Here is a 15,026-nt window from a genome sequence, read left to right as displayed (position 1 = left end):
TCCCGACTGAAAGAGCCAAGAACATATGATAGCTGGGTGTGATGCGTGCTTCTGCAGTTGAGTCCTTCTGCATTTTCAGGAGAACTAGAGAAACATGAATGGGTTTTTTCAGTAAAGGTATACAGGAGCTTTTTAAAATATTCTTACAACTTTCTTGTAAGTTTGGAATTATCTCAAAAGAAGAAGAAAAATGTGAGGGGGGTAGCTAAGAAAAGACAAAAGGAACTAGAATTATAGGACCATAAGTAATGCATCAAATAATCTGTAAGTGAAATTCCCAACAAATAATACAGGGAGGAAAAGGACTGTTTCTTTCAAACACGTCTCTGCTCCTTACTCCCTCACTTCTCCAAGAACTTTCGGTCTATATCATTGTGGCTTGGAGTCAGCCCAAATATCGTCATTTTTCTCTAAGCATAACACAAATAAGCCCAAGGATCCCAGTGAAAACACAGCACGCAGCAGGACATCTGTCTGTATAAGCTCCGCAGTCAATGACATCTCTCTTCTCCCCACAGAATGGAAGCCAGATCCCCACGAATTGCTGTAACTCAAAACATACTTTTTACATAAAAATAATGATGAGGCTGGAAACAGAAAAAGTAAATCTTTGGGCTCGATTGCTGTTGTGAGCCAAAGGGAATGATTAAATATAAAACAAGAAGGGAAAAACATAGCAATAGCACTGGGCTATAAAGAAACAGATTGACATAGATTTTTTTTTGAAACTGGAAGTTACAGGCAACATGCCTAGAATTTAGACACCAGTATTAAGGACGGAATACTCTTCCAAGCATCTACAGTTCCCCTGACAGGTCCAACCTCATTACAACAAACACCACAGCCATAAGGATCTCTGAGGAGCCCAAAGCATGCCTACTCAACAATCTCCTGAACTCCAGCAAAATACGGTATCTAACCGTGGCCCTCATTTTAAGCCTAAGAAAGTACAAACACAAAACAAGTGCACTGAGTGACCGGTGGCTATACCAAGGACTCATCCGAAGTGCCCTGATTTTCCATAAAAAGGAACAAGGCTAGTTTTAAAATATAGGGCGGCAATAGCTTGCATCAACTTTTCTGGGATATAGCTACGGACTGGATAACCAAAATGTCAAGAGGCAAATGCGAGCAGGAGTTAATGCCACAGCAGGGAATCTACGGGTAGATAGAGACCTCCTCCACATTCCATGGCACGTGGGGTATGCCACATTCTCTGGTACTGCTTTGTTGGAAATTTGAATTTTCAATGTCAAACTCAAATTTTGGAAGAAATTTGACTTTTCTTCCAAAGCACAGAGCTGAAACATTTCACGTTTAAAAAATAGGGAATTGCAACTTCTTCTGGGAAATGGTTAGATCCGGCAACAGAGGTGCATATTCTCTGGTCAGCCACCAGCTGGAGGGAAGCAGCTGCCTCTGCACCGGGCAGAAGCATGGCTGACCCGTTACCACACTCCCTGTCGCTTTCCCACCTGCCCTCAACAACTTGGTCTTCTGTCTGGTGCCTCCAAGCACAGGACTCGAACCCCACCTTCAAAGAGCAACAAAGCACCCAACTTACTGGGATACCAGTGTCTGAGAGCTGTATCTCACACATTCTGCCGTAATAAGACTTCAGAGAGAAAAAGGTGACTATAAATAGTAAAAAGTACATTCACGTGTTTCCAAATGCATTCTCACAAGCATCAATGGCAAGGCGGCACATTTTATCATTTTTAACTGAAACTACTTTACTTGGAAAACAGGAATGCTCTGCAAGTCTCTGAGCTTTTCAAAACACGGAGTTACCTGTTTTAGAAACCCTCTAAATGAGTTCAAAGCTAACCATCATTGTTTATGTGTATATGTATATGTATATGAAATATGTGTATTTCACAATTTTAAAAAGAAAAACTATCATAAACACACACATACTGTAATGGAACAATTAATAAACATAATTGCCGTAAACTGTCAAAAAGAATGACTATGAAAACGTCTTGCTGAATATTTCCCAATCTCCCAGTTGCATATTGTACGGCATATAATCGGAATGTGGTCAGTCTCAGAGGGGCTGTTTGTGGGCACACCTCCCTGTGCCCCAAAGTCCTCGTCAGTACAGTGTGGGCACCGGGAGGACTGAATGTGTGAACACACATGAGCAGCACTCAGAACAGTGCCCACGTCATAACTGCTAAACAGAATGAAAAAGAATCTATTTCCATTGTCCAGCCTTCTGGCACTTGACACACCTACCTAAGAATTGCAGATAAGCTGTTTTTCTGTGGGAAACATCCTCACCTCTGCCCTGGTTTGCCAAGCGAAACACAGTCTCCCAGTTTTCTACGAAAGTTCACTCCATTATTATCAATTTCAGTTGCTGCCAAATCTCAGAAGTCATTAATAAAAATGGGGATGTCTCAAATGGTTTATGGTCAGCCACTCTAAGAAGTACTTAATGGAGAAAAATTCACTCTAAGCCAGTATCCAAGAGATACAGATTACTCAAAAACAATGATCAAATTTAAAGAATAAAATCCCCAGTGCAGGAAAAATGCAACATTCAAAAGAAGTCAATGCAAAAAAAAAAAAAAAAAAGGACATTATTATTTCAAAAGGTAGAAGCTGTCAGTGAGTGAATGAATGAACACTGAAATGATGATATGCTGCTGACCACAGACTTGTGCTTTCCTTAAAATAAAATCAGACACTCTGTTTATGCTTGAGTGTCACTGCTGAATGGTCCTGCCATACTTGCATAGCCAGGTAGTAACAATGTATAAAAATCCCTACCTTTCCCTAAATACTTGTGGAATGCACTGTGCATTTGTGCTTAATGCGGGTGGGATGGTCCTGCTCTCACCGAGTTTAAAACCTAATTGGGTAGAGCTTCCAGTGGCAGGGTCTGCGGAAGGGGCGTCAGGGGCCATGTTCAGCTGACAAGACGACGACCCTGAAGCAGCCCAAGAAGCAAGCTAAGGAGATGGTCGAAATAAGGCACCGTAATCAAGCAGATACAAATGAGGAAAAAGTCCAGGTACTAAAAGTGAAGGCCGCAGAGTGAAATTAAGAAATCCGGCATGGTGAGCAACACGGTCACATGCAGGCTTTCAGCGAGGGCGAGCTTACAGGATCGAAGCTAGCAGAGCGAGCATCGGGTGTGAAGTCCCGGTCACTGGCAGCGTCCGCCGGCGGAGGGGCAGGTGACAGTACTGAGCCAGGCAGTGCAGTGGCGTGGAAGCCCAGCAAGGTCCGAAGCGTGACCCATGGTTCAGCCAGGCTCCAGCACGGGGTGGTCAGGGCTCTGAGCTCTCACGGCCTGCCACAGGTGGAGGTCCCAGTCCTATCACCGTCCAGGTCTAGTCCTTATCCGAGTGTCCAGACCTGTGGTTTCGGGTGTTCGGGACCCATGCTGAGGGCGTTCATTATACCCCATTACTTTAGTCTTGTGTGTGTGCTTTACTTTTGGGGGGTGACATTGGTTAAGATTATATAGGCGACAAGTGTACAATTATAATACATCATCTGTATATTGTATTATGTGCTCACCACCCCAAATCAAGTCTCCTTCCATCACCATTTATTGCCCCTTTACCCTCTTCTACCTCCCCCACCCCCTTTTCCCTCTTAAAATCACCATATTGCTGTCTGTGTGTATGAAGTTTTTTTCTTGCTTAATCCCTTCACCTTTTTCACCTAGCCCCCCAACCACCCTCCCCTCTGACAGCTGTTTCTTTTTTATTACTTGATTTTGTTAATTAGATTCCACACGAGTGAAGTCATATGGTATGTGTCTTTCTCCTGCTGGCTTAACACACTTAGCATAATGCTCTCTAGGTTCATCCATGTTGTTGCAAAGGGTAAGATTACCTTCTTTTTTAGGGCCGAGTAGTACTCCATTCTGTACATGTCCCATAGTCGTTTTATCCACTCACCTACTGATGGACACTTGGGCTGCTTCCAAATCTTGGCTATTGTAAATACTGCTGCAATGAACAAAGGGGTGTATATATTGCATATATTTTTTTGAGTTAGTGTTTTGGGTTTCTTCAGATATATTCCCAGAAGTGGAATCTCTGGGTCATAAGGCAGATCCATTTTTAATTTTTTGAGGAGGCTCCATAATGTTTTCCAGAGTGGCTGTATGAGCAATGCACACGGGTCCATCCCAGGTCTCCACATCCTCACCAACAGTCCTTCTGACAGATATGAGGTGACAGCTCATTGGGATTTTAATGTGCATCTCTCTGATGATTAGTGACACTGAGCATCCTTTCATATGCCTATTGGCGTCCTATTGGTGAAGAGTCTATTCAGGTCCTTTGCCCACTATTTTAACTGGGTTGTTTATTTGTTGTTATGTAAGTTCTTTATAAATTTTTAATATTAACCCCTTATCAGACATACCATTGGCAAATATGTTCTTCTAATCAGTGGGTTGTCTTTTCATTTCGTGGATGGTTTCCCTTGCTATACAAAAACTTTTTAGTTTGATGGAGTCCCATTTGTTTATTTTTTCCTTTATTTCCATTGCCCACAGTGACGTATCAGAAAAAAATAATGCTGTGAGAAATGTCTTATACTTTACTGCCTATGTTTTCTTCTAGGGTTTTGATGGTTTCAAGACTTACATTTAAGCCTTTAATTCATTTTGAGTTTATTCTTGTACATGGTGTAAGAAGGTGGTCTACTTTCAATTTTTTTGCATGTATTGTCTAATTTTCCTATCACCATTTGTTAGACTATCTTTATTCCATCATATGTCCCTGGCCCCTCTGTCAAATAGTGATTGACCACAAAGATGTGGGTTTATTTCTGGGCTCTCTAATTTGCTCCATTGACTGGTATGTCGGTTTTTATGCAAGTTCCATGCTGCTTTGACTGCTATGGCCTCGTAGTGTGATATCAGGTAGTGTGATTCCTCCAGCTTTGTTCTTCTTTCTCAAGATTGCTGTGGCTAATCAGGGTCTTTTGTGGTTCCATATACATTTTTGGAATATCTGTTCTAGGTCCAGGAAATACGCCACTGGTATCCTGATAGGAACTGCGCTGAATATAGATTGTTCTGGGTATTATGAACATTAATGATGTTAATTCTGCCTGTCCATGAACACAGTATTTGCTTCCATTTATTTGTATATTCTTCTGTTTCTTTCTTCAGTGTCTTATAATTCACCAAGTACAGATCTTTTACATCTTTGGTTAAATTTATTCCTAGGTATTTTTTATGCAATTATGAATGGGATTGTTTCTTAGTTTCCCTTTCTGACAGTTCATTACTTGGTGTATAAAAATGCACCAATAATGTAGTTTCTAGATATTTCTTTTGTATCCTACTATTTCACTGAAATCATTGATCAGTTCTAGTGGTTTTTTTTGGTGGAATCTTTAGTGTTCTCTCTGTACAGTATCTTGTCATCTGCTCCTCTAGCTCAGACTTGACACAGCACTGATGACATCACTGTCATGGCCAACAGCGGCCGCACACTGGCTTGTCAAAGGTGACCGGGAAGTCCGCTCTGCTCTTACTCCATACCTCTGGCAAAAAGTGAGTTCTTTGTACCTGGGACAGTGGTGAGCCTTACCTCCATTCCTGTTTTAACATCTGTTGCCACCTATAGCTAGAACGAAGTGCTGTCTAAACTTCTGTAAAAGTAATAATCTTGCAGTGGCTCATCTCTGTAGTTCCTCTCAATCAGCCACTCCAACCTCAGCTGTGAGTTCAGAGCAAGCCCAGCCCAGACTCCTGCCAAAGCGTGTGTGCTTCAGTCTGTTCTGTCCTGAATTCTGTACTGCCTGAGATTAAACAAACTCATTTGAAAAAAAAAATCTAGTTGGGTAACAAAACCAACACAGACAAACTAAGTGGTAACCTCTGAGTATCAATTATTCAAGTTCAAGGAAAGACACAACTAGGCTAGGCTGCAAGAGCCCTCAAAGTGAACAGAAACCAGATAAAGTCAAAGGAAGACAGAAAAACAGCCCCTTTGCCCTCAGAGTCCACCGGGCTGCACACAGCAGAATGTGCAACATCCGGCCCAACTCGGCATCCTAGCAAGTTGGGCAGGGGTCCTTGGCTGCCGGGGAAAAATACAGCAGGTGGTGTTCTATCCAGCAAATCCCTAGTCCTCCTCAAATGCACAGCAACACTGCCTGCTTGGAAGCATTCCCTGATCACTCCATCCTCAGGCTTACACACCCTGTCCCTTGTATGTGCATATTTATATGCAGGTCTTTCGCCCACAGGACTAAAAGCTCCCAAAGTCCAACAATGATCTGAAGACACCATCCTGTACTGTGGTTCCAGGCCTGCACCTTGCGCAAACATCCCTGAATGGAATGAGTCACAGGGAGGAACCCTGAGCAGAGGAGAGAGTTCCATAATTACCACTGGGGAACTGAGGTTGTGCAAGTGATTTACAAAGGGTGGAACCCTCGGAATCCAATGCCAAGCCTGCCTGCGCATCAGTATTCCCAGAACGAGGGACAGCCTTGGCCCTCAAGGAATTTCGAGTCCACTTAGAATACAAAAACTGTTCTGAGAAAGCATTTTAAGTGCTCTACTGAGACACTCATTTATCACTGGAAATGTGAAGACGATGTCTTTCCCTTAAAGTGAGGTGTAGTGGTGTTTCCAGGCTACGGACTCCAGCACGACGTTCCGCTGGGGCTTGGCACAAACAGTGAATAAGAGTTCACTGGGTCACACCAAGGAAGGGAATCATCCTACTCATAAAATCTCAACTGCTCCCTCGCTTGCTCACTGGCTGAGAAACTGCCATCTGGAAGGCTTAGCAATTATCGTGGTTCTGCTGGAATATTTCTGGTAGGCAGACAACACGAGATGCCAGAACTCAAAAAAAAAAAAAAATCACAAAATTCTGATTACCTCATTTCACTTTTCTTTTTAGCCAACCCAAATTTGGCTGCTACAGATTTTAACTATTACCGAGAGAAACCTTGCAAATGCTTTGCTGAACCCTGTGACTGTCAAACTCTCCACGAGGCCTGCCCTCTCCACCCCCCCTTTCTAATGCTCTGAGGACCTGGGCCACCTAGGCAGGCAGGCAGGCAGCAGCCCTCACACACAGCCATCCAACCGAAAGGCCGTAGAAAAGCGAGAAAGACTGTATTACATTTCACCAATGCCATCATGGTCTCTCAGTAGGTCCACATCAACATCTCAGAAGCGAGTGACCTTCGCATGCATTTTCCCTCCCTGACTCTGGGCGGATGTGCCTGTATCTACACAATGAACACGCCACCCACACTCGGAGAGACACAGCGGGTCTGGGGTTTGTTGCTCTGTTTCCAGCACCTCTGAGGACTCCCCACCCTGCAAGGCCGGCAGCAAGGAAGCTACCACGCTAAGGCTCCGTCCAAGGGTGGCACACAGAAGTCTGGCCTGAGAATGGCCTATTGCTGTTGTTGTTTTGAGACCTCAGGCTACAGAATGTGATAAAAATTATATTCGGACTGGTGTCACAAAAAGCGCTTTTCCCCTGAAGGGGCCCAGCACTTTGAAAGTGTCTTGCCAAGCATGTTCTTGCTCCATTCTTCAGAGCCTTCCCTGAGGCAGGTGCATGTCCGCTCCAGTCAGAGAGGAGGAAACTGAGTCTCTGGGGGCCTGGCCCGGAACAGGGCCTCCTGCTGCCATCTGGACTTTTTTTCTTAGCTGAGCACATGATCACAAGAACACTGTCCACATCACCTTCTCTGAGTGCGTGGGTGGGCAGGGAAATTAAAGCACACAGGAGCCATGTGCTCAGACAAGACCTCCCCTCCCGCTCCAAAAACCCCCCTCAGAAAACTGGAGACCTGCTCACTCTCGAGTGAGGAGGACAGCCAAGGCCATGTCTGCTGGTCAAACAAATGTAATAACACCCTCAACCCCTCACAATCAAAAGCACGTCGGCCTCTAGCTGGAAGAAGCGCCTACCCACAGCCCCCACCCTGGCGTCTGTTTGCCATTTCTGTAGCGGTTGTGATGCCTCCCACTCGCATATTCTAAAATCCCAGGTGCACAGGGAATGTTCTTGCCTCTTCAAAATGTTAAAAACATGCACGTCTGTATATGTTTTCACAGAGTTTCAAGAACCTAAATTATCTTCAGCCAGAATGTGAATTTAGCAACAGTCCCTCGCCACCTGTGCCCTGCACTGGGCCTCCCTGTTCTAGGAGCCTGACAATGGAATCCCTCGCCTCACTGACTTAACAGCCTTCGGATCCTTTAAATAAGATCACTATACATGCCATCATTTGAAATGAATAATTTTCCCAGTGAAAGGGAGATACTATTACTCATTACATGGGGAATAAAACTGTCACGGAGAACCAAGACGTATTGAGCACGTTGAAGGCCCTGCCCTGGGTACTAATGTGACCATCAATGTGGCATCATGAACAACACCCTCTCAAAGCTGAATAATTAGTGCAGAACACAATCAAGTAACCACACAAATAACTAATAATGGCCTAGCCTAAATATGATGAGCGCTCAGAAGGAAAGTGTTGGAGGGTATGACAGAATATTATTACACGGCTTTACCTATTTTGGGGGGAATCCCATGTGCTCTGGGAATAGTTTATCTAAAGGCTCTGAAGCAGGAAGGATTCCAGGAAGAAAAAAGGCGCGAGAGGGCTGGAGTGGAGGAGCAAGAAGAAAAGGAAGGGGTAAGGACTCAGGTGGGCACTGGAACCCATGACAGGGGGCGTTTCGGGCTACGCCAAGGACCGTGGGAAGCCACGGGGATCACTCATAACATGGGAGTGTGCTCATCAGACAGAGGTGACACAGAAGAACCGTGGCACAGGGTGGAAAGTGGACCAGAGGGAGAGAAGCAGGAGGCAGAGAAACGGCAGGAGTCCTGAGGTCGGAGGCTCAGATCAGGGCAACAGTGTACGACGAACTAATGAGGGCAGGTGCGAAAGAGATTAAGAAGTGACATCCAAAGACTGTAGCTCAGCCAGAGAAAAGGGACCTGACACAGGACAGCCAAGCAGGTGGCCCTAGGTATGCCTTATACGCTTGTTCACACAGCCTCAAAAAAACCCCTTGCATAATGTCAAAATGAAATGCAAATGCTAAAACTACCCACTAGTTTCTCCTCACCCACAAATCAATTAATTTTTCAATCATCTAAACAAGACAAATTCGTCTAAACAACTCAATATTCTCAGTGTTTCCTATGACCTCTTTTGTAATGTCACCCAGTAATACAGCTGAAGAAGTAAGGAGAGTTCTGAGTGACACAGGAAGTTTGCCTTTCATCTTTACAGATGGTATTCCAACCTCAACTCCTTTCTAGGATTGAAAAATCTGTACAATCATATGGTCCCTATTTACTTCTTCAGTTCAGAGAACAATTTTGTTTTTAAACAGAATTTAAAATGATTGGTAGTCACCCTTTGAGATGACCTGATAAATGGAAAGGAATTGCTTAGGTTACAATGTTCGCACTGCCCTGTACACTACTCCCAACCAAAGACTGGGCTTTCATGAAATAAATCACAAACAGAAAACAGAACAGTATCCCACCTCTTCGGTATGTCAAGCCAGGATTTCCCCTGCACTTACATAACGACCAATCACAACAAAAATTACTAACAACTTCTATTCGAATCATACTCTTAGTTTGTAAACCCTGGACTTTTTCAGTGACCCTGACAGCACAAGCAAGCAAATACATACCCATGTATCAAGATTTGTCACAGGGCTCAAGTGCTGGGAGTGACAGAGCACTCCCATAAGGTCATCTCTGTGACAGACAGGTATAATCGGCTTTTGCCTTTCCATACCTAAGTCAACAAAGGAAAACTGTCTGGGACCAAAGTCCTGATTACAATATACAAAGTCTTCCTACCCAAGAGTGTCACAGTCCAGATTTTTCTAGAGAAGTTTTCATTTCAAATATTTAAATACTGTTAACAGAGATGCAAACATATGTACTTTTTCTCTGATAAACACTTTTTTCTTTTTTGAGTAATCGTGTAATTTGCAATGAAATAAATTCATTAAAGGTGATTTGGTTTGTATGCTATCATAAAATATTTCATATAAAAGGAGTCCATAACAGGGGAGGGGGAAATCCTGTGTTAGATGCTTTGTCCCCATTTGAATGTTTTAAAATATACAGTCACCGCCACTTTATGTGACCAGACATACCCTAATTCAAATAGGGTCCCAGAAAATATCTAGGAAACAGAAAGGAGGGGTCTGTGGCTCTGAGAGGAAAAATGATATCAGAATTCTCTACAGGAGAAAACAAGAAGAGAGATGGTGAGAAGCAGGTGGAGAGGATTAAAGGGATAATAAACCATACTGGAGGGGGCAGAAAAGAGGCAAAAGATGTCCATTCTTTGGAAAGTCCTCCAGGTTTGAACTAAAATAGGTCACAGAAGTCAGGATGATCGGCTACTCAGGGCTTGGTCCACAGCCGGGCAGGATAACCTCTCACGGAGAGAGATGGAGGAGGACAGAAGCGCAAGCAGGAGAAGGCCACGTACAAGAGACATTTTGCAACGCCCCCCCCCCCCAATCTCCACTGTCAGCCCTCAGTCCTTTGCACATCAAAAAAGGAGGAAACAGTTCACACTTGGGTTAACTAAGCACTCTCACAATTTTGCAGTCATTCATGCATTCAAAACAATTTGTGGAATGCCTTCTGGGAGCCAGCCCCTGCAAAGACCTAGAATGAAACCCCATGCAGGTCCTGTGCCCAGGACCTCCAAGACCAGGGTGTGGATGCCATAACCAAATGGACACCAAAAAGGCTACTGTGGCAAGCATCCTAGTGGGCTGCAAATGCAACAATGTAATCCCTCCATGAGGGAGGAATTTACTAACTGATGTTTTTACCTTTTCATCATTGTTTAAAATGGTTCCAACAATGGGCCCAGCTAGATAGAACAAAATCCGTGATTTGATAGCTTGTAAAACAACTTAATAGCCAAATTTTATGTTAACCATTTAAACCTACCTTTGATATATCCTTTAGAAAACAGACCATTTGTTGTAAATCAAAGACCATTGGGTGGAAAATGGGCTGTGAAAGAGGGGGCAGAAAAGACTGCAAAACAAAACAAAACAAAACAAAACGGACTGCCCAAAGCCACTGAAACTGAAAAAGGCGATTGCCATGCAGGCCCTCTTGCTAAGAGCATTCCCCAGACCCTTTCTACGGATGCCATTCAGCTGGCCACAAGGAAAACACATAAACTCCTTTTCGGTATTATAACAGGCTCTGGTGCGTATCTGATGATTTGAGAAACATTTCCAATAAAGAGCCGTAAGGAATATATACATGCTAAAGGAGTACGCGGCTAAATGTGGTGCACCTGAATGATGGGGAGGGGTGGGAGTGGAGGAAGCATAGCAAGGAATTCCCAAAGGTGGTGATTCTGGAACCAACTCCTGTAAGAACAACTGCAGCAGCTACCAAGGCCCTGAGGTAAGTGCTCTGCACTCATGACCTCTTTATTCTCTATAAGTCTGTGGCAGATAGCATACTTTCTGTAGAAGCTAGACAGAAGTGAGGGAGATGTCACTGGAAGCAGAGGAAAGCACCAGGTTAGTCAGGAAACGTAAGTAAGTTCAGAATCCACCGGTTCCTAAGCCCCAATTCCCACAGAGTGATGGGAAGCAGACCAGGGGACATTGACATACACAGAGGATACATCACAGCAAAGGACCCCTGAACTTAGGGAACCTGAGTATTTCATAATGGCACTAAGTATGCCTACCCCTTTCCTCCACACAGGGATGGCTGGGAAAGAAAATATGAATATGGGAGGTGAGAAACAGACAAGATCCCTATAATAGTTTGGTTTTACTCCTGTCCAAATTAAGAGCCATTTAAGTCTTTATAGCAGGGAAGTGTGGCATGATCAGATTTGCCACTGGGGAAACCTCCCTGCAGTAGAGTGGAGAGAACAGAGTGCTGGGGAAGGAAGGGAGAACTACCACAATGGTGCAAGTGAGAAAAGGTCACAGTCTGAACCAAGGCAGGTGCAGGTGGTGGAAAGGAGCACGAGATAGCCCGAGATTACTGTTCAGGGTGCAGATTTTAAACCTACTTAGAAACTAACCCCTTAGCCTATCAGTTTCATGGATGCTGGCAGGAGACATGAAACTCCTGGGTCAGAGACAAAGGGCAGTTTTCAACAAATCAATAGTAGCCACAGTATCAGCATCTGTACCATTTCCTCTAAGTAACAGTTCCCATAGGACATTAAAAAGAGTATTCACACAGTGACACTATAACGGAAGACACCTGAACTTATGGAACCCAATTTTTTTAATGGGCATCTTCCCTCCAGAGCTTTTTATTATACAAACATCCTTGAAAAAAATAGTCCAGAACAGAGGCAGTCAGTACCTCAGCTGGCAAGATGCGCAGAAACAAGAGAGACCTATGGAGAACTATTTCCCAACATAATTCACCTCTAAGGAAACTAAGACTCAAAAAGCTTAGTGTGAGCCAGGATAAAAGTGGGGTCAACACATAGGTCTCCCATCACCTTGGAAGAGAGCTGGCCAGGACTCCTGAACAGAAGGAATGTGCATTGTTTTGGGAATGGATTATAACTCTCCTTATCTCCTTTTTTTTTAAGATTTAAAAGATTTTACTTATTTATCTTTAGAGGGGAAGAGAAAGAGAGGAGAGAAATATCAATGTATGGTTACTTCTCGTGAGTCCCCTGCTAGGAACTGGCCTGCAACCCAGGCATGTGCCCTGACTGGGACTCAACCGCGATCGTGTGGTTCACAGGCCTGCGCTCAATCCACTGAGCCACACCAGCCAGGGCTCTCCTTATCTCCTTTCAGGAGTGCGTCTTGTTCTGTGACTGCTTCTTGACCTTTTCCTTCTGTACATGCACACTGACATAATGTATCTCTGGGCCACACGCAAGTTTGTGCACCTGCACCTGTGCTGCCTTCGTCTGGGACCCCTTATAACGAGCCTCAGACTGGAGGAGGTGTGGTCTCTCTCGCACCAACCTGCCACAATCAGTGCCCTATTATGTGAGTAATAAATGGCATGTCCACATCAACTAGTCCTCTGGCTGTTTTTTTTTTTTCCTGGAATATTATGAACACTTAAGCAGCTCCCTATTTAGGGGCTCCTGTGCCACAACTGGCATCACGAACGGAGTACTCCAGAAAATACCTGTCGGGCAGACTGCACATGATACCATGTTAGGTGGGGGTAACAGGCCAGGGGGTAACCCTGGAAGTAGCAGAGGGGATTCTGGGGTGGTGCACCAGTATTGGGGCCACACCCCACAACCTTCCCGTGGTCCTGCAGAGGACCTGCATGAGAGAAAAGGAAGCAGCAGCTGAAGCAAAAGTACAGCAGTTAGAGGGTGAGTTTAAGTTAGAAAAAGAAGATGAGATTCTAAATCTACTCCTAATTCCTTCTTGAAATTTTGCCTTTTCTTTAGATTTTGTCTTTGTTTCTATTTTGGAAAGGAGCATCTTAGACTAATGAGAACTGTTCTGCTAAAGGTCTAGTATATGGGGTAAGACTTATGAAGTATATTCATGAATTTGTCAATCTAAAGAATGCTAATTTCATTTAAGTTGGAAAACTATATATACAGCTTTAGTAATAAAAGGTGTAAATGATGGCAATACATTTTGAAGGAAATAGAATTAAACGTATATTGTTCTAATTTCTGGATGAGTTAAAAGGGCAAACTAAAAGGGACTAAGTCACAGAAGGACTGTGCAGAGGGAAGAAGCAAAAAGACAAGGAAATGAGAACATCTTTCGCTTTCTCTACCCAAAGTAGTAAGTCAAATTACATGTATAGTAGTCTTAATGTGTTCAGTCTCCATGTGTATGGTCTTTATGTAATATATGTTTGCCTGTGTATTACATGTGGTGTGTTTTCTGCCTCCAGATGGCATAATTACGGTATAATATTTCACTGGCCTAAAAAAAGTAAACACATAAATTAAGCAGGTTTCTGTGGTCTGGACAAATTATTTGCTATGAAAACTAGATTTAAGTTTAATTAATGTCTTTTCAAGTTATTACTATAACAACGTGCATTATTTTACAAAAAGTTTATGTTCTACTCTTGGTTAAGTTTCTTTGACAGCGTTCCCAAAGTTAAAATCTTAAGAGACTCTTTAACTGAGAAATTACTGTATTTTGCTGTGTATAATGTACACCTATGTTTTTGTGCATGTTATACACAGGATTATCGTGCCCATTATTATTCCCATGGTATGTACTCATACCCATGTGTAATAGGCATCCTTATTTCCCGTCAAAAATTTGGGCAAGAAAGTGCACATTATACATGGCAAAATATAGTATTTGGAGTTATTCCAATGGGCCCCTGAAATACCTCAAGGATTTGTACTCCCTCTTTTATTAAAGTTTTTGAACTAATTAGGCCTACTTAATATGCTTAATGCACATGGAAAACTTTGACAAATAAAGAAATAAGTATGTTCTACCTGTATACACATATTTTTATTATTAAAGTAGATGTTCTAGAGATTATGAGTTCTGATATACTTTCATTTGTAATTTTAGTTCTCTTAAAATGTTGTTGCAGCAAAGCAAATTCTTTTGTCAACTGCATTATACTCAACTCTGTAACCATGTCGTTTTAAGTTTTGTCATTTATAAACAATCCCTTTTTTGCTCTAATGTATTTGCAAAAATATATTATGTCTTGGGAGGGGTTCCTGGAGAGGACTCTGACTTGTTTCAGATTGCATATTTCTGAAAAGAGATTTTTGGATCATACCTCTGAACTGAGTGAAGATTGCTGAAGCTCTGTGAAATGACTGGATTTATAGTGGTGTTTGCAGATAACAGGATAAACAGAAATTACAGGACATAATATACTGAAGATAATTGCAGCATATATAGCTTTTTGCTGAAAATATTGCTAATTTTTAATCACTTGTTTTTCAAACATAAAAGCTTTTTCTTAAGGCAGTTTGGTAAAGTATACTTTCATAAACAATAAGGAGGCATTTATAGTTTTCTCCCTACCTGATCCTTCTAGAATTTGAAAGCTCAC

The 15,026-nt window shown here is 42.9% G+C and overlaps 1 protein-coding gene across 1 annotated transcript in view; it reads right to left on the bottom strand.

Moving 5' to 3' along the window:
- TSPAN5 (tetraspanin 5) overlaps positions 1-15,026 on the bottom strand; it is a 173,616-nt gene that overhangs the window by 132,311 nt on the left and 26,279 nt on the right. The window lies entirely within an intron of this gene.

The sequence above is a fragment of the Sturnira hondurensis genome, unplaced genomic scaffold (genome assembly GCF_014824575.4).
Source record: "Sturnira hondurensis isolate 20B ecotype Veracruz unplaced genomic scaffold, ASM1482457v3 Scaffold0025168, whole genome shotgun sequence".
Classification (NCBI taxonomy): domain Eukaryota; kingdom Metazoa; phylum Chordata; class Mammalia; order Chiroptera; family Phyllostomidae; genus Sturnira; species Sturnira hondurensis.
The sequence above is the reverse complement of the archived record's forward strand: the minus strand, read 5'-3'. Positions and strand labels throughout refer to the sequence as shown.